The following is a 26,021-nucleotide window of genomic DNA, read 5'->3' as shown; positions in this document are numbered from 1 at the left end:
CTCTTTTGCCTGTTTCTTGCTTGTTGTTTGCAGCCTCCATGAACTGGGGCCCAGCCATGCCAGCCTGCCTTGGAGCCAATTGAGTATGGATTGAAACCTCCAAAAACTGTAAGAAATAAACCTTTCCTTTCCCAACTTTGGGCTTCAGGTATTTTGTCTCAGTGATGAGTAAAAAGTAACTAAGACAACTGATATGTGAAAGGCTGGTTAGGATATTTCCTTCTCTCTTCAAATGGCTCTAAGCATTGTAAATAAGGCTAGCCGAAGTGTTAATGTGCAAAGTCTGGCCATCAGACAGTCCCATCTCCTTGCATGGTGCTCTCCGTATTATAAGATTGAGCTGGCAAGATGCAGAGCAAATAGCTCCTAGACTGTCAACTGGGAAGGAGCCTCAAGATAAGAGGCTATGACTCCCCAAGACACAAGTGTTTGCATATCAAACATCAAGCAACATCCCCCCCAAAAAAATTCCCCTGCTACCTTAATCAGGTAATGTAAATTGATCCTTCTGCATGTCTTTATCTCTGCAAATTACAGAGATGCCTGCCTTGCACCTGGCCTGCCAGCTCAAGTTACTCAGCAATCCCTGACATCCTGACTATCACTCATCCCTGAGCGACCTGCCCCCCTTTTCTTCACAAGATAATAAATGCTGGAGGCCTAGGATTGAGGCCATTGTCCACATGTCCTCATGGGAAATGGACTTGGGTCCCTTTGGCTGCCCTTAACTTGGAATATGTCTTGGTGTTTTTACTCTCGCCATGGGTTGGTTGTGATAGATTAGAACTAACTGGCTGGAATTCCAATAACGTCTCAATGGGATTACAAATACAACTTTTTGGATTGAGAGGAAAACTAGAAAGAGGATTACAATACTTGGATGACTGAACTTGATATTTGGGTTTACAATAAGATATCCTGTCTTCCAATATTATAAGATATCCTGTTTTCCAATGTTATTTAATAGGCTATCTATCCCCATTATATGTTCTTGGCACTTTTGTTAAAAATCAGTTTACTGCAAATGAATGAATTATTTCTGGGTAAGAAATCCCATTCCGTGAATCTATGTGTCTGCAGTTATGCCAGTACCATACTGTTTTTCTTCTATAACTTTGTAGTATATTTTGAAATCAGGTAGTTTTGTATCTCCAAGTTTGTTCATTTTTCTCAAGATAATTTTGACCATAATGAGCCTTTTGCAATTCCACTTGAATATAAGAGAGCTTTTTCTACTTCTATGCAGAGTGAAAAATTTGTTAGAGCTTACATGACATTGTAGATTGCTTTGGGTAATATGGACATTTTGACCCTATTAAGTTTTGTAATCCATGAGTATGGAATATATTTATATTTATTTTTGCATTCTTAATTATTTTCATCAATGTTTTGTAATTGTGACTGTGTAGACAGTTACCGCCTTGGCTGAACTGATTCCTAAATATTTTTTTCCTATAGCCATATGAAGTGTTTAATTTAGACCATTTCGAAGAATTATGCTTCAGCAGTGTCATTATAGTATCCAAATATCTTAATGAGACTCCAGGCTTTCAGAGATCATGTATCATCAAGATCAGCAGAGTTCTCAGTGTTATTGTTATAAGGGTTTCTCTGTTCTCATAAGTCCAGAAACAATACAGGTCAATTAGAATGGTAGTAACTGTGTCTTCTTGATTACTGTTGAGTAAATCCTGGAGAGGAATTTTCAAATGATCCTTTGGCTTTACCATGTCAAAGATTTCATCCCTAACATCTTGAAATGAAACAGGATCTTGTCCATGGATTTTCATTAGTTCTTGTATTGCCCTAAAGAAATAATTAAGGGAAAAGACATTCAGATATCCTGTTCTCAATATCAAGAAGTTTGAAGACGTACTGCAAAGTTGAAGTTCCTTCCTATTTTCTAGCACAAGAACAAAGTCCAAGTAGGTCTTTTAGTCCATTTTTCCATCGTAAATGAGACACTCTTGGCAAACATGGTCTAAGAAGACATTGGTTATGGTTGCTGTCCTATAGCAGGAGGCTCTTCTTTACTAAGATTATTAAGATTCAAATACTGGCCATAAACTCTTAGGACAGAAGGAACAGAAAACCAATTTGTCTCCTTGGGCAATTCCTCAGCCCTTAGCTCCAGTAAATCATCCAGGAACATGCATGCTAAAATATCTTGAATTTTCATCTTCCCTCTTCTTAGAGAGTCCAAAAAGAACTTCTAACTGCTGTACAAACATGGAAGAAATAAAATGATTTTTCAAGCACATTTAACTGTGGCAAAGTAGGGATGAGTTCCAATATGTAGTTTTCTAAATCAGATTCCCAAAGGTATCCTTGTCCAACAACATCATATAAACTGAGTCCTATTCTTGTCTGATGAAGCAAATCTTTTCACATGACATACTTAAAGAACTGCATGATGGAAATTCTTCCATATGAATCTGTATGAAGGAGTTTATCAAGGACTTTTGAAGTGAAAAATTGCTTGCCATTTAGTCCAGCCTTTTCACCAACCTTCACAAAATTTTCATAATTGATCATCGCTTCTTCTCCAATCACAGGTGGAGTGTGGTTTTGTTGCAAAAACCACAAGTTCTGTAACTTTCATTATCTAAGAGTTCCCTATTTTTCTTTTGTAGAAACATTGCTCTGGATTAATCTCAATTTCTGTAATAAAGCTTCATCTTCTGCTGGCAGTCCATAATAAAACTGGGCAGTTGTCTTATAAAATTCATTCTTTTTACCTCCTTTCCATTCTGAGTAGTATTTGGTAAAAAATTCATTTCTTCAACTTTTAATTCTTGTTCACTATTTTTTTCACAGTTCTGTTTTACTGAAGGCAGTTTCCACTACCAAGACTAGATGAAGACCATAGAAGTCAGTTTTTAGCTCTTGCAGACTGATTCCTGGGAAAGTTTGGCCCAGAGCTTCAGATCCCTAAAGTACATCAATGCCTCTGTGGCAAGGAGAGGACTCCCTAAGTATTTTTTGTTGCTATCATGCAAACAATTTTTCCTTGATTTCTTTTTTTAAATTTTACTTAAAGAAAGACTAAAAACAGAAAATAGGTAGAAATAATACATACATTCAGAGAAAAAAATAAACAGTAAGAAATCACTAGTTGATGTTTACATATTGTTGTTTTACAAATAGTTGTTCAAGTTACAAAAATGGAACATGTAAAGTGGGAATTCAAACAGCAATACCACAAAGAGTTATGTTCAAGTGTCCAATAAAAACTTAGTAACATGATTGTCAATCCTATACACTTAAACATACATGCAGTTATCCATATCTTCATTTATGTTTAAATTAAACAAACTAAAGCAGGTTAAAATCATTCTGAACAAAGAATAATAGTATTGCTAAATTTCACATCATAACACTCCGTGATCAGCACTGGGTACTGTAGTGTCTTTTTTTTTAAATTTACTTTAAAGAAAGACTAAACAAAATAGAAAATGGGTAGAAATAATATGTAATTTCAAAGAAAAAATAAACAGTAAGAAATCACTAGTTGATGATTACAGATTGTCTTCTTACAAATAGTTATTCAAGATACTAAAGTGGAGCATATAAAGTGGGAATGCAAACCGTGAGATTGCAACCAATTCTGTTCAACTACCCAACAAAAACTTAGAAATATGGCTATCAATCCTATTAAATATACATGCAGTTATCCATATATTCAATTATGTTGAGATTGAATAAACCCAAGCAGGCTAATAGCACTCTGAAAAAAGAATAATATTATTGCTGGGTTTCACATTATGATACTCCAGGGTCAGCACAGGGTATTTTACTGTCTCTTTTTCTTCAAAGTGTCTGTTCATTTCATCATGTGTTATAAGATCAGTTCTCCTAAACTGTTTATGGATTCTACACATGCATGAGTCTTAACATGTATTTCTATCCTTTCTATATTAGAGGGAGAAACATAACAAAGCAAGGCAAAATAAAACATATTCCTATAAACACATCAAGTGAAATAAACATAAAAGACCATTATACAAAGAGTTCTACCGTGGTTCCTGTGTTGTCTCCTGTTATGTCCAATAGAATTGGCTATATCATCAGACACAGTATAATTGAACGTATCAGTACATAACAGTATTAATTAAAACACAACTTTGTATATAGTATAGAACTTCAAAAACTGGCAGTTATCAAACCAGAATGTGTATCATAGAGTCTTGTCATCTTCAGTGTAGTTGCCTATACTCTCAGACTTGATATTATCAATCATATCAGTTTTGAATAAAATCTTCTCTGCCTCATTTCTGTTATGCTCTTTTTTGCCATCAGTTGTCTGCTTATCTTCTTCATTCTGTTTTCTGCTCCATTCATCGAGGCCTCCCTGCCACTGTTCCTGGAATCCTAGTACGTTTCTCTCTCTAGAATGCTCTGCAGTATTCTCTGTAGAGTTGGATTGGTGGTTGTGAATTTCCCAAGTTCCTCTTTGTCTTGCAAGCATCTTGTTTCTCTATTAATTTCTAGAGACACTTTAGCATGGTATATCAATCTGGGATGGAGGTTATTTTCTTTCAGGGCTTGGAATATTTCACTCCACACTCTTCTTGACTTGATGGTTTGTGTCAAGAAGTCTGCCGTTATTTGGATGGGTCTGCCTTTATAGGTGATCTGTTTCTTGTCTCTAACAGCTTTTAATATTCTGTTCTTACATTGAATTTCTGGGATCTTGATTTTTATAAGCCTGGGTTTAGCTCTGTTTTTGTTGTAGGTGGCTGGAGTTCTGTATGCCTCATATATCAGAATATCATTTCCTTTTCCTATGTGTGGGAAGTTTTCCTTAATTATTTCTGTGAAAAACCTTTGTAGTTCCTTTGTTTGTACCCCAGCTTCTTCATTCACATTCTTTATTCTCAAGTTATAGGTCCTCTTTTTGTCTTCTAGCCTTTGTATTGTTACTGCTTGTTTCCTTGTTATTTTTAAAAAGTTTTCCTTTTCATAATCCCACATTGCAAAACTGTCCTCCAGTTCGGATAATCTATCCTTAGTTTCTTTCAAGCTGATTTGCCATATTTCCATAGAATTTTTAATTTCCTGGTGATCTCTTTGAATCTGCTTCATGCATTCTATTTTTTATATTCTTCATCAAATGGTTCTCTCCTTTGAGTTCCTCCCTTCTTCCATCTGTGTCTGCTTGAGGGGTGCTTAGTATCTCTTTTATTAATCTTTTTATATCTGGCTTTACTTGGATAAATATTCCACTTTTGAACTCGTCTATGAGGTCCTGAATATATCTCATTATGTCCACTGGCACTGTGTCTGATATTGCATGTTTGCTGTCCTCATTCTCCTTTGTATTTACCTGTTGTGGGTCAATGTTCTCAGGGTTGGGACCTGGGGACTTTTTGTTGTTGCTTCCTCTTCCCATCTTTTTTGCTTCTTCCAGGAGGCCCCAGTTTCTTTCTTTGTTGGTTACAATTCTTCTGAAGCATGCTGGCTAGATGGCCCTTCACACTGTCGTGTGCTAGTGAGTTGCAGACAGGGACAGTGTATACTGGCCCCTCCCCTCCAGATCAATCAAGCTGCTGTGCCCTGCACTGTATTACTATGTGCCACCTCCCCTCTGGGTCAGTCAAGCTGCTGTGGCCTGCACTACATTACTTTGTGCAGCCTCCCCTCCTGGTCAGTCAAACTTGGAGGCTTCACTGGGTTAGTGTGGTTAGTGTGCACCACTGCTGTAAAGACTTGATTTCGGATAACCTATTGGGTCTCATCCAGGTCACATGACCCAGGCCTAGCTCACTCCACCAATCCCGTTTGGGAAGCAAACAACTGACTGAAGTCACTGCTGCCCCTTGTACTTGCCAGTCCTGCCCCGTCCCAGAATGTCATCCACTGGAGCCTCCCTTTCTGTGGAAATGCTCCACTCCCATCACTCACCACAGGTCATGTGGGCACCCTGCCAACTCAGCTCTCTGTTCAGCTCACTGACCCCCAAACTCAATGTAACTGCACCTCCAGTGAGTCAAAGCAGTAGGACCTTGGACAGCTTGGCAAGTTGTGGTGGGACCTTGGCAAGTCACAGCAGGACCTTGGATGTTCAGCAAGTTGCCTGCTGAGGTGGGAACACTGAACATTTAGCTGTTCCAATAATAGCACCAGACTGTGTGTTTGGTTGGTTCTTATCACCTTAATTTCTCCTTGGGACGAGAGAATTCATCTCCCTCTGTTTGGGGCTTCCCCACTCTGTCTTATGTTGAATTCTAAGTTGACTATCTCAGGGAGCCTCTGTAGCCAGTTTTTATCTACCCACCATCTTTGCTCCTCCTCACCTTTCCTTGACTTCTTTTCAGATAATTTGTTGCCAGTTTATAGAAATGCCTATATATATATATATATATATATATATATATATATATATATTGCATATGTAACTGCAAACAAGGCCATATAACCTTTTCTTTTCCAACTTGTTTTCTCTTTTTTAACACAGTAATACAAAACATTCCCAATCTATTGTTGAATAAAAAATATAATTCAGATATAATATGATCTTTTTTCTTTAAAAAGAAAAATGCTCTGCTGGGGTAGAATAAAGTCAGTGTGAAAGAAACGTATCAAACAGACTTCAGTGGATGGTTTTATGGGTGACTTAAATTTGGCTCTCCTGTTCTACTTTCAATTACCTGTATTTCCCAGCTTCTTCTACAATAAATATGGCTTTCTGAAATAACCAAACTATCTGAAAGAAAATTATATTATACTGCGAAGGCTTTGTGTGAAGTGTCAAAACAGACCCTGTTTTTCACAACTTCCTACCTCAGAGCCACACAGGAAGTCCTTGAGGATGCTCTAGAGACTTCATAAAAGGCTCGAGAATGATTCCTGAGGAATAATCCCTCTTATTACAGCTGCACATTTCCCATCCCTAGTCATATTCCTAACGTCTTAATTCCACATCTAGAATAACTTGATGTTTATAAAGGAAACATTGCAATTCCCCCCATGGATTTTCTTGCTTTTGATTTGTCCTTTTTCTGCTCCTCTCCCTGCCATTGCCTCTGGGGTAGTGCTACTGTCTTTAGAACAGTCCGTCATGCTTTTCGTGTAGCTCCCTTAGGACACTCTTTTCTGGCCACTGTTGCTGTTGAATCTGTTAGTTTTGTACATTTTTCACCCAACTTGTGTTATTATTCCCTTCTCACTTTCTGAATCATGTCCCAGCCCCTCACCCTTTGCATGTATTACAATTTGGATCAGGGTGTCCCCCAAAGACCTCATGCATTCATAGGCAAGGTATTTGAATGATGATTGGATTGTGGAGATACTGTAGTGGGATTTTTCTTAGGAGGTGGCCCTGGGTGGAGGCAGGTCACTGGAGACTTGACCTACAAGAGCACATCTCCCTTCTGGAATCCTCCTTTCTTTGCTTCCTGGCTCCTATGATGAGCAACTTCCATCCACCCAGGCCCTCCTGCCATGTTTAAGCCTGCCAAACATGTACTGAATTGTTTAAGCCTGCCAAACATGTACTGAAACTTCAGAAACAGTGAGTCAAAAGTATCCTTTCCTTCTTTAAGTTGCAGGTGATAGGTGTTATTTCCAATCAATGAGAAAGTGACTGAGATATCATACTGATCAGAAGAGCTAAACACAGCAGCATTTTCTGGGCTGATCTCCCCCCTCCTCATTCTGAGCCCAAAATCCTAGAGTTCTTCATCCTTGCTACATTTTAGAATCACCTGAAGGAACTTCTTAACAATGATGGCAGAGTCCTTTGTACAGAGGTTCTGCTCTATTTAATTTATTTAATTAAAAAGATTTTTGTGGTACTGAAGATTGAACCTAGTGCCTTTACAGTGAGCTACATCTTCAGCTCCCATCCTCACCCTTTTGGAGACACAGTCCCACTAAGTTACTCAGTTGCGCAGACTCAGACTTTTGATCCTTCTACCTTAGCCTCCAAGCATGTGGAGATTTCAGAGCTGTGCCAATAAGCCTGGCTCTCAATCTCTTTTTTTATAAAATAAACATGTCTAAGGTATTTCTTTATCTGATGAAAAGCTGAGTAATACAATGATTATATATTTTTTGAGTTCTTTCCATGTGCCAGATACTATGCTAAGCATGTTACATGTATAATCTCATTTTTCAAATGTTTTATTATAGATAAGTCAGGTTTTGTTGCTATAACAACCTGCCTGAGACAGGCTTTATAAAGAAAAGTTTATTAAGCTCACAGTTTTAGCTATTGAAAGCCCAAATATCATTTTGTAAGCCCTGGTGAAAGCCTCTGTGATTGTGTCATATTTTGGTAGATGGCAATGGGGGAGTATGTGTAGAAAAGAAAGTATATCTTGAAGCAGGAAGCCAAGCCAGAGAGAGATTCAGAAATAAGGTCCAAGGTTTGATATTTCCTCACTAACCCCTTCCTAGGGCTGTTCCCTCAGTGACCTAAAGACTGTATTGGATTCTGCCTCTTAGAGGAAGGATCCCACCAGCTCCCACATTGCCACCTTGGTAACCAAGCTTCCTGAGGATGAAATTTTTGGAAAACCAACAACATGTGAGCCATAATAACTATGAGAATTTTCAACAGTATAGGTTGCTACTCTTTTCTCTATAATTCGAACATCCAAAAAGTTCTGGAAAATATATGGTGATAAAATTCAGTTGGCAGCAAAACCTAATTCAAATAACCACGACATTATTTGTTTCTTTAATCTACTTAGTGTGAATATATAAACATGTCATTGAAATACATCCATATCCTTAATTATAGGTTGCCATTTGTATCTCCCCAATAAGGGAGATTGTAATATAATAGTACATGCAATTGTTTTCTAAAACTTACATCTGAATTCAAAAACACATTTTATCCCCAGGATTTTTAGATAAGGAATTACATATTAGCATAAAGAACTACAGATCTACAACTTAGATGCAGAACTTGCTAGCATTTTGAAAAAAAGCAAAAAAGACAAGGTCATATTGAACACCTGAAGCCTATAGCTATGATCTCATTTGGAAAAGGGATCTTTGAAAATGTAAGTTGAGAATCTTGAGGGGACATCCTCCTGGAGTATCACAGAGGGACCTAAACCCAATAATAAGTCTTAATAGGAGACCCAGAAGAGATATACAGACAGATACAAAGATCAAGGCCGAATTCAGAGTCATATAGCCAAAAAGCAAAAGGGAAGGCCAACAACACAGATAGCTGTCAGAAGCGGGAGAAGTAAAAGAGGGCTCTCCTCTAAAACTAGTAATTGACTTCCAGCTTCCAGCACTGTGGAAAAATAGTTTCTGTTGCTTCAAGTCACCTGGTTTGTGATAATTTGCTGTGGCAGCCCTAAGACACCAACACAGATTTAAATGTAGAATTAGATATTGATATGGCTATTGATATACAAAAATAGCTATAGATTAAACTATTGAAAAGTAGTTATAGTGCTCATGACTTTCACTCCTCAGTCTTTGGTTGCACACATCTCATTTAACACTTCCAGAATCCAGTGAGATATGTGATTGTGCCCATTGTAGAAGGTTAGAAGCTGAGGCACACAGAAAGCGTGCTCAATTCCATTTCTTGCCACTCTTGGAGACAGACTCAAAGCAAGGCATTGTATGACCCAGCACAGAATGAATCAGCAAGTGTCTCAGAAAGAGAATTTAGATCCATCCAAAAAGCAGAGAAAGGCCCCAGGGCAGACAGCAGCCTTAGCACCTTGAGAGGTGCACATCAGCCCCAGCCCTTTTGTCAGGGGAATATTTAGTGAATATAGGCAAGCAAAGCTTCTCAACCATGCTCAGGCTGACAGTGAGGGCTGTAATGACTATGCGAATGGAGCCTGTTCTACGTTCCAATGCTTTGTCTTCCCTGCCCTGATTTCAACAGAGTCATCCAGGGTCAGTCAATGAGATGCCAGGGCTGGGATGGCTGCCTCCCCAGCGGGGATGCCTGTGTTTGTCTGAGCAATATGACACAGGCAAATATTGCTACAGTGTCAGCTGCACTGAAGTGGGAACTGGCTGGGGAACCAACGAGCCTGTAAATTGGAATGGAATTATACAATCAGATGGCAGAGGCAGGACACAACATAGCCACCCACTGGAGTCTCTGCCATAACTCAGGGAAGGCATAGCATTTTCTCTAGGAAGAGGTCAGCTGAAGAGCAAACCAAATCAGGATGCTCATTTGGAGAGGGAATTTATGGCTCTATTAGCAAAGTGGCCCAGGGGGCAGACTCAGGGAGCTGGGAGGAGAGGACACATCATTTGTCTCTCAGCCTACAGAAGGGACTCCGTTGGTGAACAGACCCTTCTGGTATACTCAAGGTGAGGGTTGAGAAAAGATCTCCAAAAGGCAGTCTGTGTGATGCCAGTGGATTTTGTAGAGAACAGCACAGAGGAAGGAGGATAAGTAGATCTTCCCAGTCCTATCCCAACTTGAATTTAACCAGGAAAGTATGTTGGTTTGAATAAGAGAGGCTGAACAATTTTATTTAATGAAAGGAATTCTGTTGTTTAATGAAGAGGGGGGGAAAAAGAAAGAAACCATGCTAAAATGTCATTCAGCTAAGCTACAGTATTCTCCAACAAAATTCATGCAACAAAGATAAATGATTACCATGTAGCAGGAACTGTGCTAAGAACTGGCACTGAAGTGTGAACACAACAGGCAGGATCCCTGACTTTGAGGGACTTTTATCTCCTGGGGTAGCAGACATTACAAAGAATGAATTCACAAATAAAAAATTTATATAGATGGTGGTGTTTACTAATAAAAAAGAATCATTTTAAAACGGTAAACTGAGATACAAGAAAAATTTAGAGAGGTCGTTTCAGTAAACACTGACTAAAGAATCAGCAGCTCCAAAAAAAGTGGTTCAGAAGCTTTTTGGGGAGAACAGAAGGTGAAAATTTTGTAGGACCAACACAAAAGTACTGCAAAGAAACTATTTGATTGGCTGCAATTATGCAAATGTCTTATTTGGTCTATCTAGCTAGAAAATCCCTAGTTATATAGATACAAGAGTGTTACATATTTCTGGTAAGTTGAGTCTAATTTCTGTCTTTTCTTAGGTATTTACAAGGAATAACTCAGGTTAAATTTCACTTATGTTTGCAAATAAGCTTACTTTTAAGGAGTAACTGGTTTTATCTCCTTAGATATTCTACAAGGTTAATCTTCTTTTTAATTTACTTTCACAGTAACGTGAAACAAAAAGAGCAGCAGAGAAAAAGCGCATCCTGAGAGGCCGCCTCAGAAATGTCATTAATTTTTTAATTAAAGAGAAAAAACAATGATATAGAATTTCAAAACAAGTTAATAGAAAATTAATAATGGTTAATATATTGCATATTATTATTTTAGAGTAGCTGCTCAGAATGCAAGACATATACATGCAAAATTGATCACACCGTGTAAGTACAAACCATTCTTTTCAATGAAATAAAAGAAATTAGTATTATAATTAGCTTATATGTGTGTATATATATACATATACATTTCCTTTGTTTTTCTTTCTCCCATCCCAATTATTCTTTCTTTTTGAGTAATTTCTTCCACTTTCAGATTACCTATTGCACATTTTAAATATTATTAACTCTTTGAGTTTCTTACACTAGGAAGACAATATGTGTACCTGATTTATTTCATTTTTCAGTGTGGTCTCTAGTTGCATTCATTTACCATAAGAACCATAAATTTATCCTTTTTATAGCTGAGTTGTATTCCATTTTACAAAAATACTATAAAATTTTATCCATTCCTCAGTTGGTGGGCAATTGTTTCCAAGATTCAGCTATTACAAATTGTGCTGCAGTAAGCACAAGTGCACATATACAGCTGAACAATACGCTGTTTTCAATTTTTCTGGGAAAATACCCAGGAGGGGAATATCTGGATTGAATGAGCCCTTCAAACCTAGTTTTTTGAGGAATCTCCACACTGATTTCCACAGTTTACACTCCCACCAACAGTGGAAAATGGTTCCTTTTTCTCTACAGCACAATCAGCATTTCTTTTTGGTTGGTTTCTTGATGATAGCCATTCTTTCTGGGGTGAAATAGAATCTCCGTGTTGTTTTAATTTAAATTTCTCCAATGACCAATGATGTTGAACATTTTTTGATATTTTTTTGCCATTTGTTTTCCTTCATCTGAGCAGTGAATATTCATCTCAGATGCCCATTTCTGGATTGGGTATTTGAATTTGGGAGGCCTTATTTTATTCAGTTCTTTACACACCCTAGATGGAAGTCCTTTGTCTGAGAGATAGTTGACTAAAGCTTCTCACTCTGTGAGTTACCTTTTCGCTGTATTAGTGGTTTCTGTTTAGAGGAAAGAAGTGAGGCACAAGGGAGCTACGCCTTGCTCACAGGTGCGAGGGGTCTTCGGTGGGAATCAGAGTTCCTGTATTCTTTTCAGGTATGCCAACCTTTTTCAGATGTGTTCCTCAGAGCACCAAAGCTCTATAGAGCTTTCTATGGTACTGCCATAGAAAAAAAAGGTGAAACGGAAAGATGGCCTGAGAACTCTGGCCCTCCTGTCCTTAACTCAGACCACGCATCTCTGACTTATCCTGTATGCATGACAAGGAGGATGTCATGCAAGTTTTGATGTATTCACTACTTTTTTAAAAAATAAGCTGACTGAGGCCGCAGCCCAGTCATGTGCAGAATCCTGCTCTGTTCAAGTCTTTTGCCCATTTTTAAATCAGGTTCCTTGTTTTCCTTCTTTTAATGGCACTCAGGATGAAACCCAGGGCCTTATGCCTGTTAGGCAATTGCTGTACCACCAAGCCACACACCCAGCCCTGTTTGTCCGTCTCTTTATTGTTAAGTTTTAGGATTTCTTGATGTAAAATTTGGATGCCACACCTTTATTGGATATGCATTTTATGATTAGTTTCTTCTAGCCTGCAGTTTGTTGAATATCCTTTCAATGCTGAAGCTAATTTACAAAAAAAGATGAGTTTAAAGAAAATGTGCCAGGGGCTGGGGAGTTAGCTCAGTGGCATAAGCACCTGCCTTGCAAGCAGGCAGCCATGAGTTCGATCCCTGGTACTGATAAAAAGGAAAAAGGCAAAAAAAAAAAATGTGCCATAAATATATCCCTATTAGAAGGAAGATACAGAGAATAGCTAAATATGGCAGAAAGCTCAGTGGGAATAAGTAAGTAAATAAATCACAGAAAATGCTCCTTTTGTCTGTGTCTCTGTCTTCTTCTTGCACAAGCACATACACACTTCACAGGTAACACCTCAGACTCCAGTTTACACAGCACAGGTGAGTTATTATTCCAGCAGCATATACATCTGAGGAGCTCATCATTGCATGTGTGTAAGAAACAGTTTTCACCAAGGAACACATAAAACATATATGTGTGTATCCCAGTACCTAAGTCTTTAGACATGGTTGAAAGCAGAAAAAAAACAAAACTCTTTACTCATTAGATTCATTCAAAATTACAGGGATTTGGATTAAGGGACCTTTCACTCCCACATTCTTGAGATTTTAAATTCCTGAGTTTTCACAGCATCTTCTCCTTTGCTAATTCACAGAAATGAGAAAGTCACTTTCTTCTGGCATTTTTCAAAAACCCTTAAAGCTGCTGAATCAGAGCAGGACAAATGGCCTATGCTGAAGTTAGAGGCTGAGAGGAGGTGGTGTATCTAATGACCCAAGATAAGGTAAGAAGGAGGACTGTCTCAGGGATCAGCAGAGAGTAGGAAGAGGCCAGGAGTCGGGGAGGCCCAGTCACAGAGGTTCTTGACTGCCACCTTAAGGTTATTAAAACCGGAAGAGCATCTGCATGGTGGTGTGTCTGCCCCCCACCAGCTCTGCTCTGTGAATTCTGAGCCCTGGCTACTTTAAAATCCTAGCCAGTTCTATATTTTGGTTCCCTTAGCACAAGTCCACAGAGGCAACACCCAAGCAACTGACATGCTGGTGGATGACACCAGTGCCCTGTGAGAAAAAGAAAGCCCAAAGAGTCAGCAACTTGAGGGAGAAATAATTGAGAGTGAACGGTAATAGTAGCCCCAAGAAAAGCCTACAGCTTCTGTAAACTGCCGAAGAAGTGTGGGTTTACCCCAAAAATGACATTTTTGTGGCAGAATAGAATTAGAGAAAAAAATCAGCGCATTGCCAGTGATTTTGCGGGCAAGAGTTTAATTAGGCACCATTTGACAGAACGACACTGCAGCTTCACTCTTTCAGTGTTACTGATCACAGTGACTGGGTGAGACACGGCCACAGCAGACACACACACAGAGGGTGAAGGCTACACATGGATCATCAGAAGTTCAAACTCAGTCCAGGAAGGACAGGGAGCCCCACACTTCATGGTCAGTCACTGTGGCTTTCAGAGGGGGCCGGATCTGAAGGTGAAGGCATTGAATTCAGTGGTCTGCTTCCGCCCCCTCCTATCTAATTGCCTACTTCCAGCAAAGACCACGATTATGTTTGCTTTTCTGTTTACTGATGTGATGAGGACGCACCTTGCTTTGGCCTATTACTACCCCGTCTGACGTTTATTGACAGGAGGGAGGAAACAGGCAGGAAACAGGATCTCAGAAACCCACAGACTATAAAGCTGGGCAGAGAGGTCTGTTACTTGCTTACTGGATTCCAGGACTGCAGGTGCTGGAAGGAAACCGCTGATTTGGAAAGGAATTTGGGGAAGTGGACATTTTTCTCCTTCATTAATTATTTAGGTGTTGGCCTCCAAACTCCTTTCTTTTTATTTTTTGTTTTTTCCCCTCTAATTTTCCCCTTATTATTTTCTTTAGTTTGCTCTGCTTTTTCTTTTTAAAAATTCTTTTATGCTACTTTTATCTAATGCTATTAATTTCTTTTTATTCCTAAATAGGGTCATTTATTTCACCTTTTCACTTCCTTCTCATGTTCCATTGCTTAATTTTCAAGTTTTACTTTTTCCTATTCCCCACATCCTCTATCTTTACTATTATCTGAGGATATTTAAAAAATATGCTCCTATTAGAGCTGGGAATTAGTCAGTGGCAAAAGCACCTGCCCAACAAGTGAAAAGTCACGAGTTCGATCCCCAGTACCAAAAAACAGCTGATACTGTGGAATACTATTCTATTATTAGTGGAGGTCAAGTTGTTCCACTTAGTAGATATTTACTGTATACTAATGTTTGGTGTGACTTAGTATTTATACTGTAACCATAGATCACTTTTCTACAATTAAGGACAGTATATTATTAGTTGTTAGGGTATATCAAAAGGCAATCTGTCTTTGATATTATTACTTTTGCTGAGTTTGTTACTAGAACCAGGTGACATAGTTGTTGCTATCAATTAATTTTCTCTGTATGTCAATATCAGGATTGCTTTTGTGTCATTAACAATATTGCATCCCATGCTTAGAGAACTGGGTCCTGAGCCAAATACATGACCACTTCCCTTACTAAATAAAGAAGTGGTTGGATCCTGGGACAGATGCAAATGCCTATATCTGAGTGCATCAGTGAAAAGTAAAAACAAACAAAAATCTCCATATTAGCAACAAAATCTTTTACCATAATGAAGCCATAACACAGGAAACAAACAGAAACTGAAATATGAGAAGACAAGGCAACAAAAACTCCAAAAACTCCAAACTCTCTTCACAGATGATCCAGGTGGCATGAAAGGGTAAGAGATTAAAGATTACATAGCTGAATTATTTGAAAGGATAACAGAGATGATAATGAAACAGATGAAAAAGGTGAATCACAACTTCAAGGAAGATGTAACTAAATAGATAATGATCCTAATAAACAAAATGATCAAGTCTACAGAAGACACTAATAAAAGTTAGCTGATCTAAACAAGTGCCCAACATTGAAAATAATTAGAGTATATGAAAAGGTATCAAGCACAAATTCAGGTTATTAAACACTCTAAAGAAAACACAGGCAGCAGAAGAGACCAGTGTGACAAGAAAATGTCAGAACTATAGAACAAGACTATTTTCAGTGACCAAATATTGAGAGGTACTTTTAAACAAATGTGGAGAATAAATAAAATAACTACTAAATGATACAAAGAAGACTAATTTAAGATTAATTGGAAGTAGTGAAAAATCAGAAGACAGAAAAGATGGCATACAAACCTGTTCATAGAAATAATAGCAGAAAACTTTCCCAATATGGAGAAAGAGCTTAACATACAGACCACTGAAGTATATAAAACCTCAAATAGCCATGACCCAAAAACAGCCACTCTCAAACACATCACAGTTAAAATTTCAGAAGTCCAAACAAGAACAAAATTTTAAAGGTTGTTAGAGAAAAGCAATGAATCGCTTATAAAGGTAAACTCATTAGAAGTACATCAGACATCTCAACACAAACCTTAAAGGCCAGGACAATGTGAAGCTCAAAAAAGAAAACAACTTCCAAACCAAGCCAAAGACCTTCTAAACTGATAAATCATGCTAAACTGTGTTTCAAAATTGATGGAGAAATAAGATATATCCATGATAAAAATCAGTTAAAGAATTAATGATCACCAAATGAGTACTACCAAAAAAACTTCTAAGTGGTATTCTATAAAGAAACAGTGAAGTTAAAAATGCATCAGGTAGGATGAACAGTGAGTTAGGAGAGAAAGAGAGAAAATCAGCAACCCAAATAGAATGTTAAGAACAGTCAGTAACTACCGGTAAGAACTCTCAATGTGAATGGTATCAGTTTTCCAGTTCAAAGACACAGTTGACAGAATGGATCAACAAGCAAAATTCAACAGTATCCTGTATACCAGAAACACATTTAAGATAAAAGGAAATTTGCAGACTCAAATTCAAAGGCTGGAAAACAAAGCAACAGAAACTTGAATGCAAGAAGCAACTATCCTATTTCCAGACAAAGTGAACTTTAAGCCACCAATGGAAAGTATTCCAGGTCATTCTTACCACAAAGAATTAGATAAGCCAAAACCTGTACCAAAAATGAGGAATGAATACGTATGAAAGAAACCAGCTCTGTGAGTGAATTGGGCAAAATAAGAGAAAGAGAAGGTAGAAGTGAAAATAAAAGTACATGCTGCACCGGGGAACCATTCACTGAGTACCATGGACTGCCACGACAGCACGCTCCCTGTGGTCTCTGGTGTGTATGCTGACCGTATCTCCTGGAACCTGACGTAAGTTCCACATACCAGGTCCTGAGAATCATTTGACATTGCCCTGGGATCTTGCAACTGACAAGTCCTGCTCATTTCTCCAGGCATTTTACTATACGCTGCCTCCTATATCAGATTCACTGCCAAAATCTGCAAGAATGTCAGGTAAAATCTAATGCCAATACTCCTCAAATACTTTAATTAAATTGAAAAGGAATAAGTATTCCCAAAGTCATTCCTGGAAGTTAACATTACTCTGATACAAAAAACAAAGATACAACAACAAAAAAAATAGGCAGATCTCTTTAACAAACATATATGCAAAAACCCTCAATAAGATATTGGTAAGCAGAATGCACAAATAATTTTAAAATATTCGTACATTCTCAAAAAATAAGCCTCATTCCAGGGGTGCAAAGATGGTTCAACATATGCAAATCAGTAAGTGTAATCTATCACATAAATGGAACCAAAGACAAAAATCACATGATCAGATGCAGAAAAAGAATCTTTGACAAAATTCAACATTCATTTAAGATTTAAAAAAAAAAACCTCAGAGCCAGTGGCAGCCATGCTCATAGGCCAGAAAGAGAACCAAGAAGTGAGTCTACCCTTCCCATGAGTCAGCAGCAGCCATGTTCATGAGCTGGGAAGAGAAAGAGAAGTCAGCCTACTCTTTCCATGAACCAGCTAGTGCATGGGCTGGGAAACAAAAAGAGCCCACTCCACTTTATCCCCCAGAGGCAAACAGCTGATTCAGAGGAACACAGACTGGAATAACAGCAACTAAGGTACAAAGTCAACATCACACTTGCAATGACAGATTGACTTTACAGCCTAAAACTGGTAGTCTGAGCATCTATTTAGAAGATAACAATAAGCAATATAGCAACTATGGAGAATTTCCTTCTGTCTCGTATTTGAAGTCCAATTTGTTCTCACTGTTTTGTGTTGTCCTGTTTCATTGTTTTGTTTTATTCCCTTAAAAATACCTAAAGAAAACATGTACAGAAGAATCTTATCTCCAGTTATGACCTCTTCCCAACATTAATAATAAATGACAAAAAACTGAAAGCTTTCCCTCCAAACTCATGAACAAGACAAAGTTGCTCACTATTACCTCTTATGTTTAGCGTAGTCCTCAAAACTTTAACCAGAGAAATCAGACAAGAGAAAGAAATGAAAGGGGTACATATAGGAAATTAATAATTCAAAGTATCATAATTTGCAGATGATATAATTCCTCTACATAGAACAAAAAGTTCCACCAAAAGACTCCTAGAATTAATAGCTAAATTCAGCAATGTAACAAGACATAAAATAAAACTCAAAAATCAATACTGTTCCTGTACACCAATAATGAACTCATTGAAAAAGAAATTAGGAAAACAATAGCATTCACAATAACATCAGTAAAGATTAAGTACTAAGGAACTTACCTAACCAAAGAAGTTAAGAAAATCACAGCAAGGGCAGAGGATTTAGCTCAGTAGCCTAAGCACCTGCCTCACAAGCGCAAGGTTGTGAGTTTGATCCCCAACACCAAAAAAAAAAAAAAAAATCACAGCACTCTGAAAAAGCAGATTAAAGAGGATAACAGAAAATGGAAAAATGTCTCCAGTTCTTAGATAAGCAGAAAGAAAATAGTCAAAATGGCCATACTTCTATAACTAATCAAAATACCAACAGCATCTCTCACAAATCCTAATTTCACATATAACCAAAAAAAGATCTAGAATAGTCAAAGCATTCCTGGACAAGAGCAAAGTATGAGGCCTCACAATCCTGGATATCAAGTCATATAACAAAGATACAGATAAAAGCAGCATTGTATTGACTCAAAAACAGACATGTGGATCAGGAGAACAGAAGAGAGAATGTATAAACAACCCCAGCATCATTCAATTCATCTGACCTTTGACAAAGGAGCCCAAAACACACACTGGAAGAAAGATAGTCTCTTAACAAATGGTGCTGGAAATATTGGCTATTCACATGCAGAAGATTGAGTCTAAACCCATATAGCTCACGATGCAAGATGGATCAAAGATCTAAATTTTAAAATATAAGCACATCTGCTGTAAAGTAAAATATTTTACATCATAAACACATGCAAAGACTTTCTGAACAGAAATACCATGACTCAGAAATACCGTATTCTCTGAAAATAAGCTCTAGCTGGAAGATAATGAACCTTGAAAACCAGATTTCAAAACCCCAGCCCCAGTCAGCTTACCCTTGACTTCCTGCCTTACTGAGTATGCACTGAGCAAGAAGACAGTGATGGCAAGGAAGGTGAGCATAGGCTGGGCTGGCAATTTTGATATTCGTTTTCAAAACTATTTTCCACCTGGGTCTTATTTTTAGGGAAGGAGAGTAGCTTCTAGAATCAACAAATGGGAGCATGTCAAATAAAACACTCCTGTGCAGCAAAAGAAGCAACTGACAGAGAGAAGAGACAACCTACAGAATGGGAAAAAATATTCCTCAACTATTCCTTGGACAGAGGACTAATATCTAGAATATGTAAGGAACTCAAAATAAAAGATGCAATTTTAAAATGGGCAACTGAAATGAACAGAAATTTCCCAGAAGAAGTACAAATGACCAATAGAGATATGAAAAAATATTCAACGTCACCAGCCATGAAAGAAATGCAGATTAAAACACTGAAATTCCATCTTACATCAGAAAGAATGGTTATCATCAGGATAACCATTGCTGCAAGGCTGTGAGGAAAAAAGAAACCCTTCCTCCTACATTGCTGTAGGGATGGAAATACAACCACTATGGAAAACTGTAGAGATTCCTCAGGAAACTAAAACTAGAATGTCATTTGACCCAGCTATTCTAAGTATCTTTTTGAAACAGTTAAAGACCTCATATGACAGTGATACCAATGTTCACAGCAGCACCATTCTTAATAGCTAAATCTTGGAAACAATATGTATGCCCATCAATAGATGAATATACTGTAAGAAGAAAATGTGCAATTTTATACACAAGGGAGTACTGCAACAAAGAAGGATAAACTTATTCACAGATAAAAGGATATACCTTGCTATACTATAATATTAAGTGAAATAAATCAAACATGCAAGCTTAAGTGTCATCTGGTTTTCTTGAATGAAAAAAACAAAATATAGATAAAGAGCAAAATAAAATATAGATAATAGAAAGTAGGGAGATATTTTGAAAAAGGGAAAGGTTAGTAAGAGATGGGGGGGAAGAGCAGAAGAAAAAAGGATGAAAAAAGTAAAAAAAAAAAAAGGAGACAGATCTTTTGCAAAAAGGACTAGGACTAAGAGATTTAAAGAGGAGAGGTAGGGGTACAAAAGCAATTAAGATGTGTTATGTATGAGCTAACTCCTTCCAATAAATATAGTCATTATTGCAAACATGTACCAAGAAAGATAAAAATTAATGAAGAGGTATTAAAACAGAGAAAAAAGTCATGGAAGCTTGTAGTGCCGAGGAGACATGATAACATTTGACTTGCAGGTTAAAACCAGAGCTGTTTCTCCACCATGTATTGCTAGAATGGTTACATCAGCATTAGAAGATAAGGTCATGCAGTGATGCTTTTGTCGCTTTCTGAGCACCGGATAAGGAAGGTACTCAGTGAGTTAGTTACTGAGGGAAAGAAAAGACCCTCATGACACACTAGGGCTAGTCAGTCTTCTTTCTCATACATACAACTCTGACCTCTTCTCTTTGTATGTACTTCATTTATTCTGTCATATATGCCACTTTCTACTGCCTACAAAGAGAACAAGGTCCTGCCCAAACCCTCGACTCAAACTTTGTACCACCAGCACTATGCGACAGAACATTTTTGTGATTTAAGCCAATCAATTTGTGGTGGCAGCTTTATTATGGTGAACACAGCAGGGCAATCCAGCATCATCAACCAATGACATGTGCTAAAGCCAAATGCCAGCTGCAGTGCCTAGGACTTTGTCAGCACTGGAAATCAGGGACATTTTCATATCTTATACTAAGTGTTACAGATATTTCAAAATACTGTGTATGTTCATCAGCACTTTGAAATCACAGTTGTTATAAATCTGCTGCTAAGATGTGATTTAAAGTGTTAGTAAAGTAACACATGTTATCTTATCATAATTTTTTAAATGTGGATAATTGCATTCCACATTATGACATAGTACTATTTATATTATGTGTTTAAGCACATTGCTCTGAGAAGGGGTCTACAGGAGTGCCAAAGAGGTACAAGATACAAAATGGACTAAGAGCCACTTCTTTAAATGGAAGAGAAAGTATATAAAGATGTGTCTCCACATCTCACATCTCCCATCCAAGTAGGTATTATGGTGAAACTGAAAGCACGACACAAATGAAAAGCCAGGCACAAAAATCAACTTCCCAGTCTATCCACCGGCACTAAAATGTAAGTCTAACAGCTTTGTTTATTTCGCTTTTGTGTTTCCATACTGAGCCGTGCTTACCACATCACTGGCACTCAGTACATGTTTGTGGAATGAACAAATAAAGAAAGAAAGACCCCAGGGGTGTCTCCAAGGAAGCAGAGAGCTAGTCTCAGCGGTGACTGCCACATGTGGCTTTCTGAGGTTGAGGAGGAGGATGAGGCAGACATCTTGGCTTTGTGCCGTAGTTCACCCTTGTCACACATCCTCAGAAGTCATGGGCTATCTCTGTCAATCAGTAAGTTTTCTCCATTACAGAGCTGAAGTGATTTACTCAAAGCTGCCACCAGCATGTCAAAAGGCAGTGAGAAAAGATTTGGGGGAGACCCTGGAGCTCAGGCAGGATCTAGAGACTGCAAGAGCCACCCAATTTGACTCTCAAGACAGAGAGAGGTTCTGGCTCTTGCTGCGAGACTCTTCAGGTTCTCTCTCTCTCTTATGGATACTGGCTCACCAAGTCTCAGGGCCTCAGCAGACACTGAAGATGATTCTCAGATGCCTGACTCAGTAGTCACCTCCTCCTTCAAATGCTGGATGCTTTCATACTGATGCTCCTCCACCTACAAATAAATGCAGTTCCTGATGTGCCAGAGGTCTCCAGCATAGCAACTGTGAACCCCAAAGGACACAGCAGACAACACCCACATTCAGAGGACTAGTTGGGAGGGTTCAAAGGCTGAAGACCATTATTCCCAGCACCAGGAGGACAGAGCAGCCCTCTTGAAAACTCCCAGAGGGTGTCACTGAAGCTGAGAGCGGCTGGATAACCTGCATGTGGCTTCCCTCTTAGGAAGGATCCTATTTTCCATTTAACTTTTCCTTTGAAGGTGTCACTTCATCCTGACACACAGGCACACACACTCACACTCACACTTGAGGCTGTTAGCAATAAACTCCACTCTAGGGACTTAGGCAACAGCTGCAGCACAGCAGGGCCATACAAGCAATGAAGGAAAAAAGAGTACAGGCTGACCCCAGCACTCCTGGGTTATCTCTTCCTAGCCAGTGGTTGCCATAGCAAAACACGTCAGCAAAGTGGTGAAGAAACAGAACTGGATACAGCCTGGCTCTCTTTTGCAACAGCACATCAGCACTGAGACAAAGAACTGGACAGGGTGGCAGTGGCCACGAGAAATGGCACGAGATTTCTATTTTAGTCAAGGACTCTTAGCCCGGGAACAAACTTCAGTATCAATTTTCACTCTTTGAGTTTCCCACCGCTCATTTGCACAATTCAAATAGAACATGTAGGCACTGTTAAAGGTTAAATTGTGTCCCCCACCAAATTACACAGGGGGAAGATCTTAAGGCCAATATCTCAGAATATGATTGTATTTGAAATAGAGTCTTTGAAGAGGTGTTTAGAGAAAACAACGGAGGTCATGAGGGTGGCCCTAATCCAACATGATGAGTATCCTTAAGAGTGAATTAGGAGAGGGCTCCTTGCGCGTGCAGGTGCGGTGGGCCTGTCAGCTGTCTCTGCCTGTGGCACAGTGGCACCTGCCCTGCAGCCTGCAGTGTCACAGGCCTGAGACTTGGAGGGAATGGCAGGCTTCCCCTGAACCTCGCTGGATAGCAGCTACTGCCATTCTCTTCCCTAACATTTTGAGGAGGAAAGAGAAGGCAGCCACGTTGGGAAGCCAGCGTGAGTCCACCTCTACCCGCTCAGCATGCCGGGGCCCTATGCCTAGTTTTTTTGTTCTGTGGTTATTGTCTGTTGCAGGATTGCAGGTCATCAGGAGTCATGAGGGGAGTTGGGATCACTTGTACCTGAGAAGAACTACAGAGCAGCACATGCCAGCGGTGGAAGTCAAGTGGAAACACAGAACAGCTTCCTTAAGGAGAGCAACCCAGAGTGTCAGTTGTGCCCGAGGCATTCTCAGCAGCACGGAGGTCCTGTGGTGGATTTCCAGGCACAGCTGAGACAGGCATTCTTAACTGAGACACAGAGAGGTGGTTAAAGAATATTGGAACATTAAGAATCAGTTGCAAAGAAAAAGCCAAGGTAGGGCTGGGCATGGTGACTCGTGCCTGTAATACCAGCTACTCAGGAGGCTGTGAAAGTTCAGTTCAAAATATAAAATATGACATAAGAAAGACTGGGGATGTAGCTCAGTTTGACTCTCTGCGTCCAATACCCAGTACTGAAGGTGAATACACAAAAGCCAAAAACAAACGACAATTGGAGCAGAAGAGGTACTCACGATGCTGCAGAAGTTGATGTGGAAAGATATCACAGAAAGGATGCTGTCCACAATTCCTGGAATACAGGATGGAGATGTGAATGTATTCACGGGGTTTACATTCACCATACAGGTAGATGAGCTTTTAAATATTTCAACAATTGATAGCTTTCCTTTTTCACTCAAAATATAAAGCACAGAAACATAGTAAAGGGCACCACGTTCAGTATCCTTAATTCAAAATCCAAAATTCCCTCAGAATCTGAAAGTGTATTGAAGCCAAAAATAAAAAATTCCACACAATTAAGCTTTGTTTCGTACCCAAAAATATTTTTAAAAGTATTGGGTAAAATTACCTCGAATTGTATATGTAAGGTGTAATGTAAAATAAAATTGTATCTCCTTTATGAAAGGAGTCTCATTTATATATGGCAAATTTCTCAGTCTCAAAAATATATGAAATAATTCTGGCCTCAACTATTTTGGTTAAAGGTCATGTAACCTGTAATTCTGGTATTTGGTATCTAAAAATTCAATGAGTATTTGAGTGTAGGATGTAGCATGCTAATTTATATGAATTAGGTTTACATTTTTGTTTTTAGTCCAACAATTTAAATATTATATATTACTTTCTAAACATCACAAAATGGTGCTTGTTTTTATTGAACAGAGTTTTAAATAAAATGAGTGAATTAGAACACAGACTCATGGAGAGGGAAAGACCACAAAAATACTCAAGACTTCTAACAATAAGGAGAAGATGGTGTAGATAAGCCAAGGGCACGGGTGACAGAAGGAATTATCTTAGTCGTGGGGCAAAACACCCAACACCCACAGTAAATGAGGAGAGGTTTATTTTGTTTTCTTTTATTTTTATGTTGTTTTGTTTTGTTTTGTTTTGTTTTGTTTTGTTTTGTTTTGTTTTGTTTTGTTTTGTTTTGGCTAACAGCTTTAGTGAGTTCATTCTATGGTCAGCCAGCTCCAGTGCAAACTGGCAGGGTGGAAGGCTTGGCAGAGAAAAACTGGTCACATGGCAGCCAGGAATCAGAGAGGGAAAGGAAAATCCAGGGACAAGAACTCACCTTTCCAGGTCATGTATCCAGTGACCCACCTCTTCTGACCAGGCCAACCTACGAGCAGATTCAGCTACAATCTCTTTAGTGGGTTAATCCACTGATAAGTAGGATATCTCCGTGATCCAAAGAGCCCTAACTCTGTGCCCATGAGGTTTCCGGGGGGGGGTGGGGGGGTGCACATTCTACATCTAAATCATAACAGCAATCAAGCTTTGATATCAACACTTTGATATCAGCCCTCTAGTCTCCAGAGTGAGTATATTAAATTCTGTTGTTGAAGCCACTCAGTCTAGGATCATTTGTCGGAAGCCACAGCAGGCACATACAGGCACCCAACAAAAAGAAGTACAAATTCATCACCCCCACCCATCAGTGGGAGTATCCATCTAAAAGACACCCAGGCCAAAGGAATTCCTCCCTTGCCTGGGAGCCTTCAGCCAATTTAGTAATTTCTAAAGTTTAGTGCCTAAAGATAAAGTCCCAATTCCCCTACCCTAGTTTCAACTGTGAAATTCAGCAAGAATCCAATTAAAACTTGTCTTTCTTAAATCTGCATGCCTGTCACAAATGCTTTTTCTATGGACAATCTCTGGCAGTGTCTCAAATACTGGCGATTGAAGGCCAGGCAGAAGCAGCCTTCTGTACACGTCTGCCCTGAACTATAAAAACCTGGGCCTTATGACACTACCATCCTCCCAGAAACTCCAGGAGGCACTGAGGGACCACTGTGGTTATTTCTGTTCTACAGATGAGAGAGTTAAGGCATTGAACAATGGAGTAACTCAAGACATTGTTTTCCAACTCCAGTGGTTGGATCACTCCAGTGCTTGTGTAAATCAGTGTGTGTGTGTGTGTGTGTGTGTGTGTGTGTGTGTACATGCGCTTAGATTCTATTGTGTGTAAGTGTGTGTCCCTGTGTTTAAAACACCAACCTAAGTGGTGTACCCACTACTAATCTCTGTCCTTCTGATTTCTCCTCCACATTGCTCCCTATATGTTCTATAGATTGTTTCTGATCATATCTCTGTCATATTAAAACCTTCTGGAGATTTCTTACCGCCTTTAGGGCATCTGAAATGTTAAGTGCATCTTAGAAGACCATAAAATATATAACCCCAGTCCTCCAATCTGATCTCATCACCTTCTACCCACCTCTCCCACTTTCATTCTGAAGCCTTCTCCATCATTGTCCTTGCCAATTCCTTCTACCAT

General features: G+C 38.9%; 1 pseudogene; it reads right to left on the bottom strand.

Annotated features, from left to right (window-relative positions):
- Nucleotides 1–1,246: 1,246 nt before the first annotated feature.
- LOC100733556 (serine/threonine-protein phosphatase 2A regulatory subunit B'' subunit gamma-like) lies at nucleotides 1,247–26,021 on the bottom strand (annotated as a pseudogene).

This window comes from Cavia porcellus, unplaced genomic scaffold (assembly GCF_034190915.1).
Source record: "Cavia porcellus strain 051 isolate PalLab524CR breed Dunkin Hartley unplaced genomic scaffold, mCavPor4.1 scaffold_16, whole genome shotgun sequence".
Lineage (NCBI taxonomy): Eukaryota > Metazoa > Chordata > Mammalia > Rodentia > Caviidae > Cavia > Cavia porcellus.
The sequence above is the reverse complement of the archived record's forward strand: the minus strand, read 5'-3'. Positions and strand labels throughout refer to the sequence as shown.